Consider the following 6512-nt stretch of genomic DNA (forward strand, 5'->3'; position numbering starts at 1 on the left):
TGGCCCCGCCGGTTCCCCCACTGTCATTAGCCCAGTTTTACCAGCGGGGGCCACAGCCTTCCCTTGGCTCCCAGGGTGGGCGGGGCCTGTCTCCACAGTCTGCTCTTGGGGAGGGGTGTGTGTGTGTGTGTGTGTGTGTGTGTGTGTGTGTGTGTGTAGGGGAGCTCATCTACCAATTGCCCGGTTTATACTGGGCAGAATCACTTGCTAAGTGTGGGGTTCTGGCCAACAGCCTCTCCGTGTTGAGATGCCCTTGTTCATGTTAGTCTCAGGCTCCTGCATTCTCAGCTCTGCTGGAGCCTCTTTTCTTAGGGGAGGAGGAGCATAACTGGGGTTTGCAATCCATGGGGGAAGGGAGGGTGCCTCCCTTGGGACCCCTTGGAATTATAGGGATGAGAAGGGCAGCTGGGATGAAACCCACGGGATGCAATGTGGGATGCAGAGTGAGGGGTAAAGAGGGGTCTGCAATGGGTGAAGGGAGCCTGTGGTGTGCAGTGGCAGCTGCAGTGTGGAGTCAAGGCTCTCTGGTGCAGTCAGCATGCAGCAAGTGAACCTGTGGGTTCAGCCTGGGCTTGCAGTAGACATGCAACAGCTGCAGCATGGGGCAGGAGGCTGCATCGTGCAGAGTCAGGGCAGTGTGCAGTATGAGGTACACTGAGGGTGGCTGCCTGCCAATCAGTGCCACGTCCTCGGTGATCATGTTTGGCTGAAACCCGGGGGAGCGAGGCTGTGCTGTGTAGTGCTTAAGGCGCATGCTCTACCCTGTATGGAAATAGTCTCTCGGGATTGGGATGCCCAAGGAGTTGAGACAGAATCCCAATGGCATGGGATACATTTATATGAGATGAGGTACAATTATACTCTGCATCCATCAGGCAGAACCAGGAAGCAATGTGAAGCTAATCTGGATTAGGACAGGGTGACGGAGTCTGCAGGGGGGACACAAGAGTGCTACGGTTTTGTCTCCCTTACATTCTGGCTTCCCCCACATCTCTCTGACGAAAGGCCCTCAAGATATGTGGTGGGGGAGACTTTTTGAAATCCTAGACCCAAAGCCATAGAAAATGAAGTGCTTCCTGATCCACCTCTCCCCCCTTCCCCCCAGGGGCGGACTGGGGCACTTTGAACTCCAAGACAAGAGTTTACCATTCCCATCTCCTCCTTACCTCACTTCCTTAGCTCCCAGTATGGGCTGGTAACAGACCTGGGCAAGGGCAAAGTGAAGGGCACACACTCTCCAAAGCAGGCATCCCGCCAGATGCTGGGATCCAGCCCAGGTCTGGGCTTATAGCCCCTGCCTAGTGTTGCATCACCCCTCTTTCCACCCCACTCATCCTGCCTACCCCCATTTCTTGAAGCTTCTAGCTCCTCTCAGAGTCATTTCAGCCCCAGCTTCTGTTGTCTCCTTGCCAGGAAACCCCCACCCAGGCTGTCTCCTCCCACCCCCCTCCCCACCTCTGTTTCAGAGCTGAATCCCTGGGGAGAACAGGGAGGTGGGGCACAAGTGAGGATGGATAGAGACCCTCCGAGGGGATATGCCTGACAGCCCCCTCCCTCTCAGATTTTGGTTGCCAAGGAGGCAGCAGGAACAGCCTGTTCTCTGGGCTCTCATCAGAGCAGCTCTGCCTGGGCCCCACCCTCTCTCCCTTCCTCCTTCCTTCCCTCCCAGACTGTTGCTAGGAAGCACCCCAAGATTTCTCAGGGTCCCACCCCTAGAAACCAGGGGATCCAGATATCTTTCTGAAGAGCTTCCCCCAAAAGCCTAGAAGTCAAGACCCCACACAGCATCCTCCACCCCTGCCAAGAAGTCCCAAAGGGTTTGGGGAAACAGGGGACAGGCCCTCTACCAGACTGTTCTGGAATTACCCCTGTGGCCTGGGCCACAGTAATCCTGCCCCTCCCCCATCTTGAGCTCCTGGGCTCTGGGTGATGTCAGCAAGTGATGAGGTGTTCAGCAGACACCCCTTGACTGTGCAGACAAGCCCCACTTATTGGGGAGTTCCGGAAAGACAGCAGAGGAAATCTACACTTGATCTTAGCCAAAAGGCTGAGAAGCGATACAGCAGAGGAAATCTAAAGAGAACCTAAAACTCATACTTTTCCTCCTCCTAGAGATCTTTCAGTCAAGAAAAGGTAGTGGAAATGGAGAAAATAAAGGCGAGGGGGACAGCTTATGGGAGTTGGGGATCAAGTGGCTGGCAGAGATGGGAGACTGGGAAATTAACCAACCATTGCCCTGCTAAGGGTAAAATGGAGACTTAATGTCCCCTTACTAATCAACTTTGTCCCATCAGGTGCCCTGGGTATGGGTCACGAAACAGAGAGCTAGGGGAAGGAACTCACGCCTGGCTGAACCTTGCCTAGGGACCACGCCTAGCTGAGGCAAGACGTAGAAAAACTGACACCTTCCCCAGATTGTTTCTCAGAGTTTCTCCTACTTTTTATTCATTCTTTTCATGCCTTTTTAAAAAAGCATTTAGTGGGGCGCCTGGGTGGCTCAGTCGGTTAAGCGTCCAACTTCGGCTCAGGTCATGATCTCATGGTTCATGGGTTCGAGCCCCACGTCGGGCTCTGTGCTGACAGCTTGGGGCCTGGAGCCTGCTTCAGATTCTGTGTCTTTTTCTTTCTCTAACCCCTTCCTGCTCAGGCTGTCTCTCTCTCTCTCTCAGAAATAAATAAAAAATATTTTTTTAAAAAAAGCATTTAGTATGTGCCAGATATTGGATCCCCTAAATTTTTCAGCTTTTGATATCACTCTTGCATACAGTCCCCTCATCCAGCCTTTGCCAGGAGAGAGGGGAGGAGAGGTAGGGACACAAGGTCTTTTATCATAGAGTTTGGGCCTTACCATATTGCAGCTCTCCTCCAATGAAAGGAGGTGGGACAAGCTGGTGTGGAGGCCAGGAGTACAGAGAGGTTCTCAGGGCTTGGAGGGAGGGGTGGTGCAAAGGAAATGGTAGGCTGGTCTCTTTTCCCTGCTGCTGTTCAGGCCTCGGGTTCACAGGACGTCTCTTCTCCTCTGACCTGGGCGTGTGGAAAGGGAAGGCATCCTTCAGGGTGTTGGGAGAGGAAACTGCCCCAAGGATTAGTTCAAATGCTGCCTTCCATTGTCCCGGCTGGTCTCTTTCTGGACCTCTGTGGGGCAGTGAGAAGACAGACACAGGGAATGGTGGGAGATTCAGGACCTGTCCCTGAGCTGGGTCCCCCTGGTGGGCTTCTCTTCCATCCTCCTCTCCCCTAGATAAATAGGAAATGGGGATTTGGGGTTGGGGACTGGTCAGAGAAGGGAGCTGGTTTGGATCCAGCTGTGTATGAGTGGGTGGGAACAACTCTTTCTTTCTCCATCCACCTGCTGCCAATTAACTCCCCATAGTGGGGGCACCCAGGCAAGCTTCCAAAGGAAAATGTTCCAGCTGCAGAGGGGAATGACTCAGTTTCCCTGTGGAGAGAAGGAAAGCTGAAACCTTCTGTGCCTTGTATGTTTACCAAGTATTTCAATGTTTCTGCGTCTAGACTTTTCGCCACTTTTCCTCATACTTCTTTCTAGCCTAGATAAGGAATGTCCCCATCCCTTTGGGTACCTACACCCTCCACACACTCCACAGTCTTTTTTTAAAATTTTTTGAGAGAGAGAGAGGCAGAGAGAGAGAGGCAGAGAGAGAGAGCACATGCAGGAGAGGGCATGCAGGAGAGAAACAGAGAGAGAAAGAGAGAGAGAGAATCTTAAGTAAGCTCCTCGCTCAGTGCAGAGACTGCTTTGGATCCTCCATTCCCCCCTCCCCCACTTGCACTCTCAAAAATAAATAAACGTTAAAAAAAGAGGTTTAAAAAATTTTTTAAACATTTGTTCATTTTTGAGAGACAGAGAGAGACATAGTGCAAGCAGAGGAGGGGCAGAGAAAGAGGGAGGCACAGATCTGAGGTGGGCTTTAGCCTCTGAGCTTTCAGCACAGAGCCCGATGTGGGTCTTGGACCCACGAACCATGAAATCATGACCTGAACCAAAGTCATATGCTTAACTAGCTGAGCTCCCCAAGTACCCCAAAGGGAAAGGTTTGGGGGAGGAGCTGTGTGGAGGAAGGGTTTCCTTTATATCCAAAGGGGTTGCTAGCATCTCTTCTCTTATCCACAGGAGGATTTTCATAGAGTCCCATCCTTGGGGCGAGAGGATCCAGCCAGGGAGCCCGTGGGTCCTGGAGAGCAACTGTGGTGTGGAGGGAAGAGGTGGTGCATGGAAAGTCTGTCTCTGATATTTACAGACCAGAGAGGCAAGAGAGTCAAAGTAGAAAAATTTAAGATGGCCCATGTCTACAGCTAAGGGAGCCCTCCCCGTCCTTTAGGAGTCCAGTTCTTGGGGGAGCCCTGCCAAGCTTAGGAAAGGAGCTGCTGGCGAGAGGTGGGGGGACAGGGAAGGCAGATGGCCTGACTACAAAAGCCGCCTCCCTGCCACTGTGAAGTGGGAAGGAGGCACCCCTCCATCCCCCAGAGATGTGCCAGGCTTCCTGCCAGAGAGGGATGGTTTAAGCTCAGAATACCACTATCCTCAGGGCCCAAATATTCCCCAAATGTACCCAACACCCACTAACTCAGTCACAAAGTTGACAGCTTCTCTCTAAGAGGGGCAGTTTGGCCTATGGGGGATGCGAAGGGAGCTGTAGGATCCAGGAATGGCCCAAGGTCGGGATCCTGGGCTGCTGTAACCAGACAGGAGTGAGAGGAGGGAGCAGGCAAAGGTAGGGTGGGGGCCTGGGAGAGGAAGGGAGGCCAGGTACCTGTGAGGCTGCAGAGTAACAGGGGTGTGGTCTGGTCATCTCAAGTATGAGTGTGTGTATGTGGCTGGGGGCAGTTTGGAGGTTAAATGTGAGGAGTCTGGGCTCTCCCTCCTTCCTGCTTTGGAAGCTTTAGTCCCATATATTTGGCACCACTGTTGGTGTCACTTGGATAGGCACAAAGGGGACCAGAGTGGAGGCGGGGGGGGGGTTTGCGTGCAGTGGGAGGGAGAAAGGCCATAGGCAGTTATGACCTTAGAGAGATGCGATCTGGCCCTCCTTCAGCTGCACTCTACCCCTCAGAGCGGGGATCCTTGTCTCCCTGTTGTAATTAGGTTCCGGATACCCAGGATCCTGTAAATCTCTGCCCCAAGGGCCACAAGTTTGCTTCCAGAGCCTGAGCACACTGCTGTGCCAGATTCATTATCCTGATGACTGATTTTGCCACTAAAAGGGTGGCCAAAGAATGGTTGCTGGGGAATATGGATGGAACTTGGCCTCATGGATGGGATATCAGGCTCTGTAGGGTATGGGATGGGGGAAGTGAAAATAGGGGTGGCAGGTTTGGGCCTTCCTGTTTACTCTTGTCCTCGGTTATAAGTGTTAGGGACGATCTGTCCATAGGACAGGGCAGGGACAAGGACTACATATAGGAAGGGTCACACATTGGAGCCAGAGGTGGATAGCGTTTGCTCTTGAGCTTCTCACTAGAGGGGGAAAAGAAGCCCAAATCCCTAAACATAATTATGTACAATATGATAAGTGAGACATCATATTGCTTCTAATAAACTTTAAAAAATAAAGAATAGTTTAGATTTACAGGAAAAAATTTAAGGACAGTAGAGGGTCCTTACATACCCAATTTCTCCTTTTATTAGCTTCCCACATTAGATTAGTATGGTATTCTTTACAACTAATGAACCAATCAATATTGATATGTTATTAGTAACTAATGTCTATGTTTTATTCAGATTTCTTAATTTTCACCTAATGTTCTTCTGTTCCAGGATGATATCTGGGATACCAAGTTACATTTGTTTTTATTTATTTATTTATTTTTATTTTTCTTTCATAGTTTATTGTCAAGTTGGTTTCCATACCAAGTTACATTTAATACCTGTGTCTCCTTAAGCCCTCTTGGCTCTGACAGTTTCTTAGACTTTCCTTTTTTTTTTTTTTAATTTCTAGGAGAGAGAGAGAGAGAGAGAGAGAGACAGCGAGAGACAGCGTGAGCAGGGGAGGGTCAGAGAGAGAGGGAGACAGAGACTCTGAAACAGGCTCCAGGCTCTGAGCTGGCAGGCAGCACAGAGCCCGACGCGGGGCTGGAACCCACGAACCGCGAGATCTTGACCTAAGCAAAAGTCGGACGCTTAACCACGCTTAACCGACTAAGCCACCCAGGCGCCCCTAGACTTTCCTTATTTTTTATAACCTTAAGTTCAGTTTCCTCCTTACTTCTTCCCATATTCAAGCGGTATGCAGGCCAGGAGATTCTGGGAGGACTGCCAAATTTGGGGGTTAAGTGGTGATGTGTGTGCCCTAATGTGATCAAGCCCTAATGTTACCTCTGGAATACAGGTGTGGAAATAAGAACTCTGGTAGACTCAGGGGTGTAGGGGCACCAAAAAAAAAAAAAAAAAGAAAAAGAAAAGAGAAAAACGTATTGCTTAACGAATGCCACGCCCCTGCTATGCCTACTAACTAGCGTGTAATGAAGGTGTCAGAATATCATTTAAACGCCTG

Source organism: Hyaena hyaena, unplaced genomic scaffold (genome assembly GCF_003009895.1).
Source record: "Hyaena hyaena isolate Hyena2069 unplaced genomic scaffold, ASM300989v1 scaffold_29, whole genome shotgun sequence".
Classification (NCBI taxonomy): domain Eukaryota; kingdom Metazoa; phylum Chordata; class Mammalia; order Carnivora; family Hyaenidae; genus Hyaena; species Hyaena hyaena.